The 20,789-nt window shown below is 38.4% G+C and overlaps 1 long non-coding RNA gene across 1 annotated transcript in view; it reads left to right on the forward strand.

Annotated features, from left to right (window-relative positions):
• The window catches only part of LOC148673632 (uncharacterized), a 225,950-nt gene extending 205,368 nt beyond the window's left edge, over window positions 1–20,582 (forward strand). The window contains exon 6 of the long non-coding RNA XR_015936073.1: window positions 19,252–20,582. This is a non-coding gene — a long non-coding RNA (uncharacterized LOC148673632). The remainder of the gene's footprint in view (window positions 1–19,251) is intronic.
• Window positions 20,583–20,789: the final 207 nt, after the last annotated feature.

The raw sequence follows: 20,789 nt of genomic DNA on the forward strand, positions 1-20,789 counted from the left end.
TCCATCCATGTTTCCTCTTCTCTGCAAATATTTCCAACCGACTATATGACAAAAGAACATTTTCAACAGAACATTGTGCTGCAACTGTGAGTTTCAGTTTGGTTAGATTCTAATGACGAAATGAGCCGATAAACGTAAAGGGATATTGTACTTAATGCTTTGGCTTCAGTTCGCCTGGCTGAGAAAATGGCAATGCTAGTCAAAGATCAGCGCTGTCACATCCTGCCTTTTACTTAGCAATATGAGCCAGGAAGAAAATGCTGCAATAGGGAAATTTGGGCGGAGGTAGGGGTGCTAGCAAAGATGCTTACTGTGCTATTCTCAGCCTGGATGCTTCTACAGTATGTGTAGGGAAGCATTTCTATTCAAACATTTTGGTAATTCGGTAATGACGAAAACGCACCAACGTATATGAAGTGATTGAATACTCAATATGTTGACTTTAGATCACCTGGCTGAGGAAATGACAGTGCTGGTTGGAGATCAGTGGTGTCGAATCCCAGCAATAGGATCCCCCAAAACAATGAGCTACTAGTGAATCAGTTCAGCTGACGTTTCGGCAGAACCAAGCAAACGTGTGTGTAGCAGGGTATCAATGAGAAGTGCCTAGGCTGCAGGCTTGAGCTTGTTTGATTGAGTAGAGTCTGATATGCAGTAAATGTGAAGCGCGGATGGTACAGGATTGAGCCTGTTTGAATGAGTACATTCAGAAATAGTACTTGTGTGGTGCAGGTGTGGAGTGAAGGGGTAGCAGCACTAGCAGTTAGCCACCTAGGCTGCATTTCTGTCCAGATCTCACCTACCTCTGCATTACATTTAATCACCACAGTGGCCTTAGCCACAGAAATGGACCCAGTCCCACCAGGGGCTTCTGCCACTGCCTCCTGAACATAGGGCATGTCCACTGGATTCAGAGTTCCTTATAGCGCTCCTTCTCAATTATATCCCCAGTTGGGGTCAATGTTTCCCAGCCCTTAGTGAGAACAGCCAGGGTGTAAGGCTGTCCAACAGTCATTTAGCCCTCTTCCAAGTTGTTCTCTTCAGCAAATGCCACAGAAAGACTCTCTTGGACTGTCAGTACCTCTCAGCCACATCCAGAGACCAACCCCTGCAAGCAAGATGAGGAATGCCTTCTTCCATGGAGCAGAAAACATTGTATGATGACTGCAATTGGCTTGTAAAAAACAAAACAATAACATCAGAGGAAATCATGTTCTAAACTAGACCACATCAGACCATTTAGTAATAGAACGTACATTATTTAACAAGCAATGACTTTAACAGCTTTGAAATGTCTACCAGCCTGAAGGATAACGTGTTCTTGAAATGTAAGAACATCCTGTTGTTGAAATAAAACTCACAGATCACCCGGAATAAAAATCAGAAAGAGAAGTATTTAATTGAAATTAAAATACAAAGAATATTTATCTCGAATGGTGAGGCAGACTGGGGAGTTAGTGTGTTTGCACCTGCAGGCTGCACTACTGTTGTTTGTTTAAGATGAAGCTCTTTCTGGTCATTAAGTTCAATTTCCATGCGAATGGATAATTTCATCAACATCCTATTGCTGAATTTCTTCAAGGAACTGACCTCGTTTTAAACATTTCCATGAAGCCCGATAAAAAGTTAGCATTTTTTTTTTGTTTGAAACAGAACTTCTTTAAAAAATGTTCTTGCAAAACTAGATAAAAGGCTGCAATACTCTATGTGACAAATGTCATGAATCCACTAATTTGTATAAATATAAAAACATTTCAGCTTTTGAGCCTTCTTCTGGTGTGTAGGGGGATGGGGGAAAGAGGAATAGTATCTAGGTTTCTAGAACCATCCATTACTGCATATTGCAATGTTATTATATGAGGATAAGGCAAAAAAAGAAAGAATATCAAGTGGGTAGCTGCGTCAGCATGCGTAGTCTGCAAAGGAACAAGTAAAGGTTTATTCCATGCTGAAAAGAGAAGAAAAGAAACACAACGTTTCAGCTGTGGAGCCTTTTTTCAGGTGTCACACCTGAAGAAGGATCCACAGCTGAAACATTGTGTTATTTTCTTCTCTTGAATATGAATATTCTTGAATATGAACATGAATATAAGTAGAGAATATAACTGGAAGGATATAAGAATATAACTATACCTATGAAGAATCTGACCTAATGACAACGTCATAAGAATATCACAGCAATTCCATGACTAGTTTGGTATGGAATTGCATACTAACCACAGGCTCATCCCCAGTCACTATGCTGCATTCATCCATCCATTTTGTAATCCAGTTCAGGGTCACAGTGGCTTTTAGCGCAAGGCAGAATGCATACAGACACAAACACACACATGGTCACATCAGGGCCAGTATTGCACATTCAGATGATTTAAAAACGTACAGGTATTGGCCCATGCTTTTTATACAGGCCCTTTACACCCTTCATAGAGTTTCTCGAAGCAAAGATACCCAGGAGGAAGAATGCAGTATAGCAAGAAGCAGGAAGTTGATTTTGCTGATGCCAGTTTCAGTTAAAAAGTAATTCTCAGTAATAAACCTGGTCCATAATAATACCTTGTTAGTAAGGAAGTGTGTATTAATTGATGTCAATTTAATAGCATTTCTAGAACCACCCAATACTGCATAATGCAGTATTAGGAAGACTAAGATCAGGAATATGTTATTAAACGTAAGATGTTATTATTTGAACACCTACTGCAATTGTCAAGAAGGAACTAATGTTACCATTTAACTGTATTGAACATAAGAAAGATTACAGACAAGCAGCCCATCTCCTTTACTTAACTGTTATCTTTAAATGATGATCCTGTATGGCAAGCAACCACCATTTTGTATTGAATCTCTACCTTCACCTGTCCAGATACCACTTTTCAAGAAATCGCTGCAGCAGGTTGCGAACAAGCCTGAATATACATTTGGTATGCCAAACATACCGATCCAATATACAGTATACCAATGTTATTGTTGTTATTATAATTATGTTTTCATAGAAAGAGAAAATGCATGCATGTGGTGTTTGTGTTGTTCATGTATGCCTGTACTGTATATATGCTTTTGCATGGAGGAAAATTCTTCACAGACTTGTAATATTTTTCTGAGCCTTGAGCTTTAATTACCAGGTTAAAGAGAATTTAAAGCTGTGTTCAAATGGGATTTAGTGACCCTAATAGAGTAATGACCCATGCTCTATTTCCACAATACAACTAATGTTCGAGACCTTTAAATGATCTCATTATAGATTTACAGTTGCCTGCAGTGACGCAAACCATGCATGCCTGATCCCTATTATCATTATAAAGAGATGATGACTGCCTTAGAGGACAGTGTCAAAAATATAAATGGCATCTTTATTTTAACATTCTCTTAACAGTACCACACCATCACATCTATCTCATCCGGTGGTATACAAGTTAGATAGACTTATTTTCTTTTGCCAAAGAAATGAAAAACTAGCTTAGATTTATACAGCTGCAGACAAATCTAAAGAAAGAAAGTTTTAAAAATCTGTCAATTTTAATTGTGTTATTGAACAATACAAAACGAGATCTGGCTATGTAATAAAAGAAAAAATAGTGTATGATATGGATAAAGGGGAAAAGGCATAACTGCATTTTCATACTTAACCAAAAATATTTGAACATCCTTTCTTTTCATGTGCCTACTGTTTGCTTCATTTACAGATAGCCGTCATTTAGTGTATTTAGAAACCAGTTCTTGGCATCTTTCAAGTTCAAGTTCAAGTTTATTGTCATTGTACTCATATGCAGGTATATGGTATAACGAAATGCTATTTAGCTAGATCTCAGACGATAAGTACTACAAAAAACAACAATACAATTGTATAAAAAAGAAAGACAGAGACAACAGGCAGTGTGCAAAACAACAACAGGTAACAGGTAATGTGCAAAACAACATCAGATGTGCAAAATCATACATCAACAGAATGAAATAAAGGATAGAAAGTTATGGGTAGTGAGCTTCTTGACATGTGAGGTAGAGGTAGATTTCAAGGTGTGTTTGAGTATTTGGTAAGAGAGAAGGCACTGTGAGGTTCAGATCGTAGGTGAGAGAGGCTGGGAGTTTAATAGTTTGATAGTGCGGGGGTAAAAACTGTCTCTGAGTCTGGTAGTCAGGGCCCAAATGCTCCGGTACTGTTTTCCAGATGGTAGAGGGTCATACAGTCTGTAGCTGGGGTGTGTGGGGTCTTTGATGATGCTTAGAGCTTTCCTCAAGCACCATCTGTCATGAATGTCCTGTATGGATGGGAGGGCAACCCCAGTGATGGACTGGGCAGTTTTCACCACCCGCTGTAGGGCTTTGCAGTCAGCAATACTGCAGTTGCCATTCCACACTGTGATGCAACCTGTCAGTGTGCTTTCTGTAGTGCATCTGCAAAAGTTAGTTAGGACCTCGGGACATATCTTAGTCTTCTTCAACGTCTTAGGAAGTACAAGCGCTATTGCGCTTTCTTGATCAGACAGGTGGCGTTGAGAGACCATGTGAGGTCCTCAGTGATATGGACGCCAAGGAATTTGAAATTACTGACCCTTTCTACTTCAGTCCCGTTGATGTGGATAGGGGGATGTCCGTTTTGCAGTTTTCTGAAATCAACGATCAGCTCCTTGGTTTTGCTGACATTGAGGGTAAGGTTGTTGTCTTCACACCACAATGAAAGGGGATTGACCTCCTCCCTGTAGGCCCTCTCATCATTGTCTGTGATCAGACCTACAACTGTGGGGTCATCGGCAAACTTGATGATGGAGTTGGTGTTGTGTTTAGCCTTACAGTCGTGGGTGTAGAAGAGTAGAGCAATGGACTAAGCACACACCCCTTGGGGACACCAGTGTTCAGTAAGTGTGTCGGAGGTGTGATTTCCAAGCCTGACAGACAAGGTCTGCCTGACAGAAAGTCCCGAATCCAGTTGCAGAGGGTGATGTTGATACCCAGTGCACTGAGTTTCTTGACTAGTATCTCTGGAAATATTTTGGTAATGCTTCATCAAAGGTATTTTTTTTAAACTGATCCATAACATGTTGATAGGATTCAGATCTAGGGACAATCCATTACTGTTATCCTCTTTATTTACAGGCTTTGCTTAATGCTTAGGATTATTAACCTGTGTGTATTGTACTGTACATGGCACCATTCTTTTTATATAGTACTGTATATACTTGAGGAGAAAAAATAAGGCCATAGTATGCATGTACTCCACCATATTTAAACCTGGACATGGGCAACAATTCTCATTTTCTCTTCTTTATTGATGCTTTTTCAGCAAATGAAGCCCTTTAATGGATTTTTCTCCCTATAAAAATCATCAAGTGACTTCAAATATTTAAGGAAAATCTCCAATCACTTGTGTTGTTTTTAACAAAGCTTTGTTACAAGTATAGATTCTCTAATTGCGGATATAATCTCCACAGCGTTGTTTACACCCAGTGGGTGAATGAGCACTGTACACGGAAGCACTGTGCCATTTAAATATGATTATCAATGACTGGAGGAACAATAATCACTCATTAGGACAGAAGTCCACAGGTACTAAGCAAGTATTCGAGTAGCTCAAGTAGGTACAGTAGCTGCGTCAGCATGTGTAGGCTGCAAAGGAACAGGTAACGGGTTTATTCCATGCTGAAAAGAAAAAAAAGGAAACACAACGTTTGGGCTGTGGAGTCTTCTTCAGGTGTGACATGGCCTACTGTTACAGGGCAAGGATACACTGACCAACACAAGCCCACACAAACCCCAGACGTTTTTGGTTTCTTAGAGAATCTTGGTCACACATGCTGTAGCTAATGACAATCTTACCTCCACGCAAAAGACTTCCCTGGAGGAGCCAATAGAAAAAGCCAGGAGAGTCCTGCTTTCAGTTTCTTTTTGAAATGGGAGTGTGAAAGAGCAGTGTTGAAGTATGGTGCTATTGTAAGTTACCATGGCTGTTAAAAGGCAGATCAGTTTACATCACCATAAGCATGAGTTATGAATATCAATATTAATAATTGTATGTTACATGGATAGCCTTCTCCAAAATCCTGAAAAATATTTGCATTGTGAATTTAATAAGATGTGCCTTATGACTGTGTTCCACATTATTTTCTTGCAATTTCAACAGTGATTGCAGTTGTGTGATTGATTTAGTTCTAAATAGGATGATTGATTTTCTTCTGGGGAACAGAGTTGTAATTATTACCCACCACAAACTCTTCATTGAGATTGATTTCCCAAGAATTGTTCTGTACTATTGGCTGGCCTTAGGGCTTTACTGAGCTAAAGCAAGTGATCAGCATGTAACAGAATCACTTAAGAAATGTTCAGCTTTGTCCATAATGTCCAAAAATATAAAACCTCAATATCTGCTTGTGGTGAAGAATGGAAATCCAATGGTTTTATGATGATGGATTTATCATAGCTGACAAGAATAGCTTGTTCTCTCCCTTGTAACATGCTTGTAGGATACAAGGGTAAAATACAGTATCTGTATTAAATACACATTTAATACTCAAAAATACTCAAAATACAGCATGGGCTGAATATTATGAAGCATCACGACTTTTGCAGCCTGAGTTAATTAGATCTGTACCTGCACTGTACTGTACTGGAATGAGATCTAAAAGGATGACTAAGTTTTTCTATAAGTATTGCTGATGAATGTTGTTGGAGTAGGAGGAGCTCATGGCAATGAATGTGAATGTCATCTTCGTCTCTAATTGTGTCAAGACTTTCTGAATTTTCTTTACTACGACGTCTACAGTCATTTGCTAAACCTACCTGTTTTGGTAGTATTTTCCAACAGTATCTAATTTATTTAAAGTGAGACCAGGTATAGGCTCACTATACTGTACCTGAACCCAGATTATCTATATTAATTAGGAGCACAATGGTCATTATACACATCCTTGTCATTCTCCACTAATAGCATCACATCAATTAGAGTATCCGCTGCTTATGTGTACTCCATGTTTTCTTTTCAAAATGTGTTCTCAGTCAAAGTACATGCTCGAAAACCTACCACCTGAAGTCTGAGAATCAATTATTTAGGAAGTTTTGTGAGTGACTTATGAATAACATAAATTAAATTTATCTTAGTTACTTGTAGTACCTACTGTACAGCATTTATTCCTCTCTCGTTAGATTATTTAATCGTGTTGTCAGTTTTTTAATTGGTAAACAGTTTTCAGTAAATGTGAAATGTTAATTTAATACATTAGTTATTTTCCTTTCATGATCAAAATGTTTCCCATTACTCCATTCATTGCTGTTCTTTTGCTGATTTAATACATAAATGAAATTTTATTTTTACAATAGATTATATTACCAGCAGCCATATCACCCTACAACTCACTGTCCTTCGGATGAGATGTACAGCCAAGGTCCTGACTCTCTCTCGTCATGAAATATCCCAGGGTATTTCTCGAAAAGAATTGGCCCTTACCAATCATGGCCTCCTAATTATCCCAACCAATGATTTGGCTTCATTACTCCGTTCTCCTCCCCACTAATAGCTGCTGTGTGGTGTGAGTACTGGCGCACCATGGCTGCCGTTACATCATCCAGGTGGGGCTGTACATCGGTGGTACTGTTGTAGGGGGGTGTCCCCATTACTATAAAGTGCTATGAGTGGAGTGTCCAGAACAGCGCTATATAATTGAAAGCAATTATTATTACAGACTACTACGGTAAAGTATGATCACAATTGTTCACTTACCTTTGTGCTTTATTGTGTGAAATGACTATAGCAATGCAGGAATTCAACCACCAGTAGTAGTTGTTCTGAAGTGATAATATATAGCACAAAGATGTGGTTGATACTCACGTCTACCTTCAGTTTCAGATGCGTGTGTACCTGATGTTTTCTCCCAGTCTATGTGTGAAATAAAAAGTTATTCCACAATAACGACTTCAGTGGGGCACTGGCAACCAAGGCAAAATAGGTGGCAGAACATGTATATGTATATTGTAATACCTTGCTTAATGTTCCAACAGATGAAAGCTGCAGGACAATGAGATCAACTGTCTTGGTTTCCATACCATTGAATCAAGACTGCCATCTGTGAAGATATCAGTGATTTGTCACGTTAATGTGCAATAATTCTGTAATGACAGGAAAAAAGATAAGGGTGTGTCATCTCCACAGTTATCCTTACAATATTTCTGAGTACCACACTGCGTTAGTCTACTGACGGGCTCTTTGTGGAGAGCAGCTGATTTATAGAATGGGCAGCAATTTATTTAATCTTAAACGACTCCAACATAGAACTAATGATCTACAAATAAACATGCCCCCAAGGTCATATATTGAGTTCCATGAAGAGCGCTTCCCATATCTTGGGAGTTGCCTCTATAGAAAGCTAATATTGATGAAGAAATTCAGCAATGGTTGGAATCTACAAATCCAGCCTTTGGCAAGCTGAGGCCAGCTGTGTTTTTCTTCAAGGTCTTTGAAAACTGTTCATGGTGAAAGTGTGCTGTTTATCCCAATGTTGTTTGTTCCAAAAAGAAAAATGACAACTAGGCCTTGTTTTCTTTAGAAGAATTTAATCGCCTCAACTCAAGTGGGACATCATACTGTTTTTGACCTTTTAGTGCATATTTCACTTGTGGTGAGACTGAGGACACTGTCCCCAGCAACCACTACTGCTTATGAACTTGTGTTTTTGGTAGCACTGGTACTGACTGAAGTTGCTGTGATTGGTGTATGAACATCACTGTCTATAATGGTGATATCCTGGGAAAAGTCATCTTGGGCTTCCAAGGATTGAGTGTCTGTGTTCAACTCCTGTAGTAGAGCAAACTTGTTTGGATTAGTGATGTAAATTGGGTTTGTCAGGATAAACAACTGTACTTGTATTCCTTTAACAAGCTGGAACCATCTACTGTCTCTCTTCTTCTGTGTTTTGCTATGATGATAATGGGGTGTAAACTTCAAATAATGTGGGATGAAATTTTATGTAAATCGGTCTACAGCACATTCACTTTTCCAGATTTTGTGGCTGTTTTCACAAATGTTGTTTTGATGTTCATATTCTTCCTGGATAGTTCATACAGTATGTGGTGCAAGCTGCAAATAAACTTAAGAACCATTTTTAATTGGATATTGGACCGATCCACAATATACTGGACAGATCCACAATATACTGTACTGTAACACCAAACAGTGCAAATCTTTCTCTACATATGATTAAAGAACTGTCACACCTCACATTCAAAATAATACTAATAATACCAGTAAAATTAATACATAAAAAATACATGCTAAAGAAAAATGTTTTTTTTGGTGTAGGTACTAACACTTCATCTGAGGTCAAAGAAAATGTAATATTTCTGGCTAACAACTGAATTTGATGTCCTTTAGGCTACAGCTACACTCTGTTAGCCTGTGTCAAAATAAGCAAGAGTAGAGAACAGTTAAATGAGACACGCTGGCGGCTATACTGTACATGTTTTCAGAGATTCAGAGATTTGCTTTAAGTGAGATACAAGAGGCTTCAGGACATGCCTGAAATGACATCAAGTTCACATTTTGGAGCCTCTGGCTGTCCTCCTGCACCCATTAAAAAGATGAAGATATGCTGTAAGATTGAACTAGGGGCCAGCCATGATAATAGGACTTCACTTGGGTTCAAAATAGGAGCTTTACTGACATTTTTAGTGAATTGCTTTACTGTACATCATTTGCCAGCAGATGAAAGCGGGTAATATTTTTCAATAAAAATCTAAATTAATGCATTTACATTTATAGATATCTATCCTTAAAATCACATTTTTGTTAATAAATGATGAAGGTGGCTGTGTTCTTTTGATTCTAAAAAGAGAATGGTAGTAAAATATGCAAAAGGACGAAAGACAAAGTAGGCCAATGTAGATGGTTAGCTAAATAAAACTGACAGGTAGGGGTTATGTTTGTTTCTGTTGGTTAATTGGGTATTGATTTTGAGTGAAACTTCAAGATTGCTTCAGGTTTTATGTGAAAGTGAAGGTGAAGGAAGTATTTTTATGATAATTATAATACTTTAAAGGACTAGGCTACACATGTGTTGGCTTTGATCACAGGTGCTGAATAAAATCATTCACTTGAAACTTTCAATTACACTGCACTCTACTTTCATAAATTTGGTTAAATGACAGCTTACAATACAAAATGCTGATTAAAATAATTTCCAATTAGGAAATTATAATACAGTAAAAGGGTGGTGAAATATTCATGTTTTGTAATGCAGAGTAAGGTTTAAATCCAAATATTATTTCATAATTTGCCATTGACTAAGATAGCACTAACCTGTCATGATAACCTTTGCCCACATATAATCTCTATTACTTGAAAGCTGGTGAAATTGCAATTCTTAATATTTATACAAGAGACAAAACCACATGTCATTTGTTATATGTATACATTTTGAGACACAAAGGTAATTGTATCTGCAAAACGGTTCATGTTTTATTTTCCTTAAAATAAATAACAGCAAATCATTGATTATCCAATATCCTAGGGGAGAAGGGATCACCACATTTTTCAAAATCCTGGATAATCTCATCAAAGCTTTTTTAGTAGCTTTTGTCTTTTATAAGATTGTTTGTGTGTTGCGTATATGTGTTCAGTGGGCTGATTTTTTTTACTGTATAACAATGTTATAAATAAAGCATGAATTACTCAAAAACACACACATAGACTACAGTAAAGAACAGTCTTACAGAAACATGGTGCTGTACACATTACATTATATATTAATGTAATGTAATTATAATATTTAATGGAAAGCATAATGCAATACATTTAATATTGCACCTGGTTAATGAGAAAGAAGACATTGTAAGTAATGTATGATATACTTCTGACAGATTGGCCTGTGACTGCTGGAAAGTGTTAGACACTTTTAAGCAATTTTAATTGATTATTATACATTTAGTCCCAGTGTTATTATTAATAAAATACCAAGAGTTATTAAAAATCATTTCTCTTTAGGTTTTATAATGATTAAACCTGCAGTCTATGTGGATCCTAATGCCCCAGTATAGTGACTGGGACACTATACTGTAAAAAGGCGCCGTCCTTCAGATAAGGCGTTAAACTAGGGTCCTGACTCTCTGTGGTCATTAAAAATCCCAGAGCATTTCTCAAAAAGGGTAGGGGTGTAATCCCGGCGTCCTGGCCAAATTTCCCATTGGCCCTTACCGATCATGGCCTCCTAATAATCCCCATCTATGAATTGGCTTCATTACTCTGTTCTCCTGAAGTACAACCAAGTGCTTTCAGGCCTGATGCAACTGCTGTGTTATCAAAAGTATGTTGTGTGCAATAAAGTATGGGTAAATAATACTGTATGTATGTGAAAGTAAAATATAAAAACATGTATTAATAGTTATAATAGAGATATGGAGAAACTAGATTTATTTATTGTATTTTTTGTATTATTTTTTCTATAAAAAGCCTGTGACTTTTTTTGTGAAGACCATAAACCTCAAAATAATAAGCAGCGTCAGACTGTAGAGACAATAGCATTGTTGGTATGTCTAGAAAAGTGACTGGACACAATTCCCCTGTGTTTGCATTAGTTAAAATAATGAAAATGTGGATATTTTAGTATGACAGTATGTCAGATTGCCATCCATTATAGAGAGGAGAGCTAAGACAGCAATATGTACACTGGACTTTGTATAATGTCTTCAAGATTGAGACTTAAAAGGAGTGGAGACTACAGTTAATTTAAATGAGAAATGGGAAAGTGCCCCTATATCAAAACTATTAGAGCTAAACTCTTTAATATCATTTAATATCAGAATATACAGTATATACTTTTGCAGTTTAGTTTTGCTTCTTTATTAATTGCTTTTAGAAGAACCTGAGCAGCCTCTCTAAAGCCTATTAATTCTGTGAGTTCTTGTGGCAATGAGTGCACAGTCCCACAAGAAAGAAAAAAAAAAGAAATTGTTATTTTTAACTACTGACTGCCACCATTGTGGCCATATACTGTAATAGTGAAGTGATTTTATTACCTGTTTTGAAGCCCCTAAACATATAGCAAAGCATTGTACCAAGCCTGGCGTACCAAATGATATTCGAGGCATTGAAGAATTGGAAAAGTGTCATCTGGATGAAGAAAGGCCTTATTTTGTAACTTAATAATCATCATTTTTGTTAGCAATAATAAAATCAGTACAAGAATCTCTTAAAACCACTATATCCATCCATTCATTTTCTAACTGTTCTATCCAATACACAGAGTCATGGGGGTTCTGGAGCTCTTCCTGACAACCATCAGGCACAAGGCAGGACACACCATGGACGACACGACAGTCCATTTCAGGACAAACATCATACACTCACACCAGGGCCAATTCTTCTCAGCAGCAAATTAGCCTATTTGTATGTCTTTGGACTGTGGGAGGAAAGTGGAGCACTATGAGGATACCCATGCGAGTACAGGGGGAACATGCAAGCCACACAGACAGCACCCCAAGAACAGAACCCAGGGCCCCAGCACTGCAAGGCAGCAATGCCAACTGCTAACCACTGTGCCAACTAAAAAAAAATTACATTTTTCATTTCCATTTTTGCTTAGATCACTTCCAGCATGTCTAGTTTTGGTTGGTGCCAGTATTAAAGTTAGGATCAGGCTTAAATTTAGGGCCAAGGCTATGTTCATGGTTCAATTAGAGTTTAGACAAGGAAGCTTATAAAGTTTGTTTGAGGTATGGAATAATTTTGTAATATTGCTTGGTTTAATCTTGGGTACATTTAGTTTTTACAGCACAGAGTGGTAGATTGGAATATCTTAGGTAAAGGATAGAGATAGGTCTCAACTTTGGATAATGTTAAGGAGAGTGTTAGGCTGGGTTAAAGTGCAGTATTCTGCTGGGTTACAGTTATGGTTAAGTATAGTGTTACTCTAAGTCTGCGTTTTGCCAGGGGAAGTGAATATGCTGGGTTAAAGTAATGAGCAGACTGTTACATCTGTTCCTGAAACCTTGCTGTCACATAAAATAATAGTTCTATATATGACGGTCAGAATTCAGAAAAAAATAAACTGTGCATTTTGAATTGTGTGAAGGTCTCTGAATTTTTTTAACCAAGTTTTTATTTAGTTTCCTGATCACAATAAACTTAATATTGGCATTTTATTAGAGGGAGCAGATATCAGAAAATCCAGCATTGGGATATCCAAAGCCTATTTAAATTCACCTGCCCTGTATCTCTTGTTGTCTAATTATTTCCCTGTCTATCTCCCTTGTCACAATCTCATGGCTGTTGTCTCCCTGGAGTTGCATGATAAGCTTGGCGCCTGAGTATTCTTTCCAAAAGATAAGAACATTAGGTCAAATTGAATTTCATCTCACTTTAATTTTCATTCGTTAGCTAATGCTGGTGAACAAAGCCTTATCATAACATGTCTTGAACAGCCTCTATAGAGCAATATTTATTGCATGCTATAATAACAATAATTGGCACCTACTATGATCTACACCAAGTCACTATGTGGCAAATCTTTTTGCAAAATATAACAAACAAATTGTAAATTTTTACAATTCCAAAATATGCTATGTTTTGCAGTTTGGAACACTATATATAAGTTCACTAGGAATGACAATGCCAAGATTGAAGCGTAATGAACTATTATGGAGCTGATAATTGGCTTAACCCGCTTGGCTGAGGGCTGGCCTCCTGGCCATAGGACAAGGAGGCCAGAACCCCCAAAAAGAACCAAGCAGGACCCCAAGCCACCAATGCAGAATTTGGAGGAGCCTGAAGAACGTGTGGTCTGTGACGCATGGATTGTTGCGGCAGTAGGGTGGCCGGAGTCCCTGTCTGCGTTCTGTATAGGTTTACTGTAGGGAAGTCGGCTTCTGTTGGCGTACTCTAGGCGAGTTGCTTATAATAGGTACGCGTTGAGGTGTTGACGGAAGGGAATTCAAACGAACATGAGGTCTAAACGATGAGAAACCACGTAGGCTCTTTGGAGATGGGAAAGGAAATCGCTGCTATTATTGGATTGGGTTAGTGGTGCCGGTGTTATCCGGATGGATACGGGCCCATGTTTGCGATTGTGTCCCTCAAAAGCAGCAATGGAAATTGGAGACTTCTGCACTTGATTCGCATGGTGATCAGGAGGAGAGATGGAGGTAGACAGTAGTGACTTGTTCTTTTATAGCCGTTATAAGTTTGATGAGGGTTTCCTTGACGGATGGAGTGGCCAGCTCGAAGGAAATGCGGAGCCTGTAGACCTTATGGCAAGTAACACCTTTGCTAATTGACGATAAATTAAGTGTAAGGAATTAACTGCTGGGACTCTTATGGACTCTGGAACTGGATAGCAAGCATTGATGGCCTATCATAGGCCTATCAAGTTCTATCATAGGCTGGGGAACGGCTGCGCGGGTGACTTCAGCAGAGTGCGGCGGAAAATTTGGAAGCGTTTCTTTAAACTGGTCTGTCGCAAGCCTTCAGATGACGGCGTCAGGTCTGTAATCGTGGGAGACGATCCAGGGAAAGGAGGAGCGGATATGCGCGACTGCGGTGGGAACATTTACATTTACGTATGAGGGGGGGGCTGCTTGGAGAATTAGATAATTGCAGCATGTGAACTTCAGCAAGGAGTTGAATCTTGAGAGAGGTGGCCGGAGATGAGTGCTGCTGGTAGGAAGGCAGGGGATGGAGGCGACAGGACGCTGGAATGAAAGGCAGGAGGAACGAGCTGGTCGAGAAGTGTAGGGGAATCTCTGTGCTGACAAAGGTTCTTCGTCAGAGCAGAAAATGTACAGGTCTGAAGGCGATTGAAACGCAAGAGAAATTAGCAAAGCTTGTGCAAAGTGAAAGACGCACCCGAACATGCAAAAGTCGCACGCAAGGGAGAGGGATATCGCGGTTGGTATTTATAGCGTTGACGAAGGACGAAGGGAGTGATTGCTGATTACTGACGGCTGGGAATGATTGAGCGTGGTTGTTGTCATACCTCCCAAACTTTCGTTATATAAACTCCATATCACATTTTCTATTAGAAAATCATGTTCAGTACAAGATCAAAAATAAGATAAACCTTATCTTAATCCATCCTTTCTTTTTCCCTACTTACTTACAGTAGCTCTTTCCTTCATATTCCTGCTCTCTCCCATTCTTCTTCATACCTGAAATATGCTCCAAAGCTGAAATATTGTGTTTTCTTTTTTCTCCTGTTGAGCATAGAATTAACCTCTGTTTGCTCCTAATGAATTATATTGCTTAACTGCAAGCCCATTTACTGTAAAATGAGTTACTTTTTTATATTGGAAATTGGTACAGTACATCCTTGGATGTACAATACCATGTAATGTATATAGCTTTTAGAAAAGATGGTAGATCTAATGGATTTGAAATCATTTTTTGCATGTTGCATTTCTTGGCGAATCCTATTTAATTCATCCTAAACAAGGCATTCTAGGCATTCATGTTAAGGTTATAACGTAATGTTACTAATTTACTAATTGAGTAAAAATGCTTCTGGTGCCATTTTATTTAATTAACATTTTGTGATAATACTGCCTTTAGCGATGTATAAAATAGTACTGTGTTTCAACTTTGAAGTAAAAGGTTAATTCAAATAATTAACCCCTCAGGGCTAATGAAGCAATGTTTCATGTTTCAACAAAGGGGAAGGCCTCATTAGCATGCTCTTCAGTCTGATTCTAATTCCAAGGTACAAAGGTACAACTGGGGTGAGTGAGCTTTGCTGGAAATGGGCATTCATATGTAACAACCAGCATGTTCACTTCAGTCTGTGGAAGAGAAAGCTTTTCTCTAAGAAAACACTTTTTCCATATTAACCTGCAATAGCTAGAGAGACTGTTATTCAGAAATGTCAAGTTAAATCCCAATTCACAACTGCAATAACAGTGTAAGGAAGTAACTTTTTCTAGTATTCTAACATTTATATACTGTACATTTGACTGGTGCTGAGAAAATATTCATATTATCATTGTGGATCTGACACGTCTGCTCTCTTCTCTTTGGACTGGATATGTACATATATTTAAGAAAGTAACACAATTCACACATTCTCATATTCTCATATTAAGTGTCTTAAGACTATTTAAATATTTGAAACACATATAAGGTAGTATTGTCACAGCAAATGCTAAAATGTATCACTTCAACAAAGAGAGAAAATAAAGACTTGCTCTTCTAAAACCCAGGATCTTCAAAATTAAGACTGGAGATTGTGCATTGTTATGCTGTTTTTGCTTTTTTCAATATTATGACTTTGTAATATTGATATTATAATGTTTATTATATATATTTACTAATATATCAATTATTGCGTTAATCCCGCATCAGCAGGGTCCACTTGTCGGCACACCATTCTCCATTTGGTGGTTTGAACCAAATCTTTGAGCTGATGTTGCCATTAACTGCGACCGAGAAATACTCCAACCGGCGCGTCGCTCTGCCTGCCGTCGGAGTGGGGGAGGGGGGGAGGAGAACAAAGTAATGTAGCCAATTCATAGAGGGAGATTATTAGGAGGCATGGGAAATTTGGCCAGGATGCCGGGGTTACACCCCTACTCTTTTCGAGAAACAGCCTGGGATTTTTAATGACCACAGAGAGTCAGGACCTCGGTTTTACGTCTCATCTGAAGGATGGCACTTATTTACAGTATAGTGTCCCCGTCACTATACTGGGGCATTAGGACCCACATGGACTGCAGGGTGAGCGCCCCCTGCTGGCCCCACTAACACCTCTTCCAGCAGCAACCTTAGTTTTTCTCAGGAGGTCTCCCATCCACACCTGCTTAGCTTCAGTGGGTTGCCAGTTGTGAGTTGCAGGGTGATATGGCTGCTGGCCAGTAGACAGTAATATTGAACTATGAGGTACAAATTAATAATGTGTGTGGGAAATAATAAAGGAGTACTCTGGAGAACTCTGAGGAGCCAAATTGCAATTTTTTAAGACAATTCTATTTGAATGGATGGTAGTAATCTCTAACTGAAACCTTGTGGGTTAAAGTGAGTCTCTGAAAAAGCTACAATAAACTGAACATTTTCAGTATCCTCGTTGTCCTGAGAGTTATTTTTACCACTTTATTGGGGTATTCCAATGTTGAAATCTCTCATCAAAAGTACCCAATTCTTAGTTGGGGCAGTCACAAAAAATCAATATCCTGATCATCAGTGAGGTCATTAAGCCAGTGTGAAAAACGGGGTATGGCATTAACAGCCTCATCCCTGCCATAGAGTATCCCTGCCATAGAGTTACAGTAAGTGTCATTTCATTGTCATTTCATGTTTTTGAGGTATAAAAAGACATATAAGTGTTAACTCCCACTGCATTTTTAAAAACAATGTTGTTTTTCCAATGCAGAACAGAACTATGACAGAAAAGGCAAATTAAATAGTTAGGGATCCCTCTGTCACTTCCATCATTTGTCAACCAAATATCTGTCATTTTTAAGGATATCTGTCAGCATTGGATATTCAGAATTTATAAGCACTTTGCATGCTTTCTGCTTTTGTTTTTGTCTTGTGTCTTGGTGTTGTATTTATTACACTTCTGGTACAGTCATCAATCAGTTGCTACTGTAGTTCTTTTCAGCTACACATTTTTGATGACCTTTTATTCTTTGCAGAAGATGGTTATTTGCAGCAGCTGGTAATAAAATAGAAAAATGTATCTATCGCTCCTGTTGGATCAAACAGTGAGCCAATACTACTTATATTCTGAAACTGGAATTGATTGTAGCTTTGTTTCCACACATCTCACAAAGTCGGTCAGTCCACAAGCAAAGGTATGGTCATCCTAAGATAGATTCATTGAACTGCTAAAAACAAGATGGCATTATATTTTTTTATTATGGTGTTTGGCATTACCAAATCACTAACCAAAGTTCAAGCTTGTATCACAAACAACTTTGTGGAGTATTTTACAAAAGGAGAATTTAACTCCAAATAACACTAGAGAATTATGAAAGGTTTTCAGCATTTGCCATCAAAGTTATTATTCTTTTCTATTATTTGGTGAAATAATTCGAATTTACTGAAAGTGCTGTACTATGATGTTATTCAAAGACTTTTTGGGCTTGTTTTTTCAGGCCAACTTGACTCCAACTCCAAAACCATCTTTTAATCTTCACTCCAGATTTCACCTTGCCAAAGAAATATGTGTAGGAGGAAATAATGATTGCTTTTGTCTTTTCTTTAGATAGTTTGCCTCATGTTAATCAATTAGAAATATGTCAAATTCAAAGTCGGAATGGTTCAGCGGGCTTGCCATAGTAATTGTCTGGGCACAGATGCTAAAAGAATTTCTTTGCTAAGAGAAATTTCCCCTGAAGTGAACGTTGTGCTGATTAAATGGCATCGTCATTTTCCTTTAGAAGTAGTTTCCTTTCGGAAACTTTTTTACACAAGCCACATTCACATTGGTGGAGTCAGGCAAGTACTGTAAATTTCATACATTTTCCATTCGTGACGTTTGGAGAGTGGATTAGTTCAGGCTTTCTAAACGTTTTTCATCTGATTTTATTTTAAAGATGAAAGAGTAAAATCAAAGTATAAAGTATGGAAAATGAACTTTCTGTAAGTTCTCTGAAATTTCAAACAGCTCGGCATAAATTTAAATGACCTAGAACCACTTTGTAGGTCATTGAATTGCTACAATTGTCACCCTTGGTTAAGCTCACTTGTTCCTCTTCCTCCTCCTATTAAACAGAAGGGAAGACACGACTCTTTTTTCTTTGTCCTCGTGTCTATCCAGTGGAAGCTCTACAAATGTTTCTCTCACTCCTTTCTGCATTTTCCCTCTCCTTGACTAGCATGGCCCTCTGTCAGCAACAGGGCGATAAACCTGCCTGAGTCGGATTCGCCCTACACTGACACTTGGGAACACTGGAGCTTGTCATAACATGAAGATCATATAAGTGTTTGTTATGCTAAAGTATAAGCTATTAATAACAGCTATCCTATATGGATGCCTATAGGGTAGTATATAATACAATATTAATTGATCGTAAGGCCTGGGCTGGGGTCAGCTCACTGCCCGCGGTTGCCACGGGCAACAGCAGCATTCCCCCGAGTGCTTGCATTGCAACCCAGCCTGTGAGGACCGGGTCAGGCTGTCTGTATATCCGACCCTCTCCTTTTCAATCAGGGACCCAGTCATACGATCATCCATCTAATTAATCGCCACCTCTAAGCCCTGGAAATCCCGCTAATTCCTTGAACTGCCCGGCTTCGGGAACCTGTCGTTGTGAGATCCTGAGTCTCCAATACCATCGCTCTCCTTTCAGCATCCAGGTACTGTACTCCTCGCTAGCAGCACTGAAGTTAGCGGCGCTCCTTTCCTGTCAGCTGCACCACAGTGGGCTTCCTTGTTCGCCCTTCATCCCCAGGCGTCCAGTCAGGGTCACTGCGCTGGGCTTTCCGGTCGGACCATCTGCACCGATCCAAGACCTGCCAGTGAACCTCCACCTGTCGGTCAGACCACAGCAGTGCACTCCAGCCAGCCGACCCGTATTAGGGGTGTTTTAAAAACAGTTTTGTGTGTATTTGTATGTTAATTGTTTCTCTAGTGGAGTTCTACTTTAACCAGAATGTAACACTTAGAAGGCACTCAAGTCAGCAAGATGAGAAACTTGATGTAAAGTTAATACCTTTGAACATGAATGCCACTTGAATGCATTTAAATGGAAGGTGTTAAAAACTTTTCACATTTTTATCTTAACTCAAATGGAAAGTTGATGTTCTTCATGTCAAGATTAGAGCTGAAGACAAACTGTTGAGTTCCTTTTAGGATTCCATTATTAGTGATCTGAGAAAGGTGGCCCAAATGAAATGGTTTATAAACCACATATACAATTGGAAAACTGTCATTTAGATTTCTGCACATTGACAAAACTTAAATCTTAAACTGTCAGTCACACCGGTATACAGTATATAAGAAACTCAAACAGATGAAGCTAAACACTGCATTTGGTTAAGGTTCACTGAAAAACGTCATACAGTAGATTCCATTCCATATACTGTAGTAGCACAGTACACAAGTCTCAACCCTGCTGAGCTGAGAGACAAAGGGTTAATATCTAGCTTAGCAAAAGGAAAAAAGGCCACTTGAGGATTTGTGATCAATATGTGAGTCAGAGGTCCAATAACTTGCTCCTTGCAATAACATGTATATCAATAACTTATCTTGTAGCCTTGGTAACACACATCAATCAGTAATGGATCATTGAACCTGATTCTTTTTATTTGTGGTTTAATTAATTTAACTTTTTCCTCCAATGATTTTTGTTAACAGCTGGGAAAAGAACAGGATATGTTTAAAGGGGATTATAGAACTGTGCTCAAAACATTACTTATTAAAAATGCATATGTACACTGAAAATACAACCCCTGTATGGCGTGTATGAATGATTAGTATTCTGATTCTAAAATATGAAAAACAAATATTTATCAATTCCTAATAAAGTTCATAGACACCAAGATTGTGCCTGTAGTATCTGTAAATCAGTCAATTAGAATGTTTTGAAGGAAGCCTAGATACAAATGACCAACGTTTTTCTAAAAAATCACTCCTTTGACTGTCTCTGAAATGACTACCGCTGTACGTTAGCTCCAGATGCAGAGATCATCCTTCCTGGAGCTGGAATATAGATAGATAATACTTTATTAATCCCGTAGGGAAATTGATGAACATATTTCATACTGCTGATGCACTTACGTGAATATCTACTGCAGGGATGCACTGTACCTTAAGATAACTACTTGTTTCATGGATTAGTTCAAAAATAATTTTTCAAATTCTAACAAAAACCTCTTTCACAGTGGT

Source organism: Lepisosteus platostomus, chromosome 4 (assembly GCF_059453375.1).
Source record: "Lepisosteus platostomus isolate fLepPlt1 chromosome 4, fLepPlt1.hap1, whole genome shotgun sequence".
NCBI lineage: Eukaryota > Metazoa > Chordata > Actinopteri > Semionotiformes > Lepisosteidae > Lepisosteus > Lepisosteus platostomus.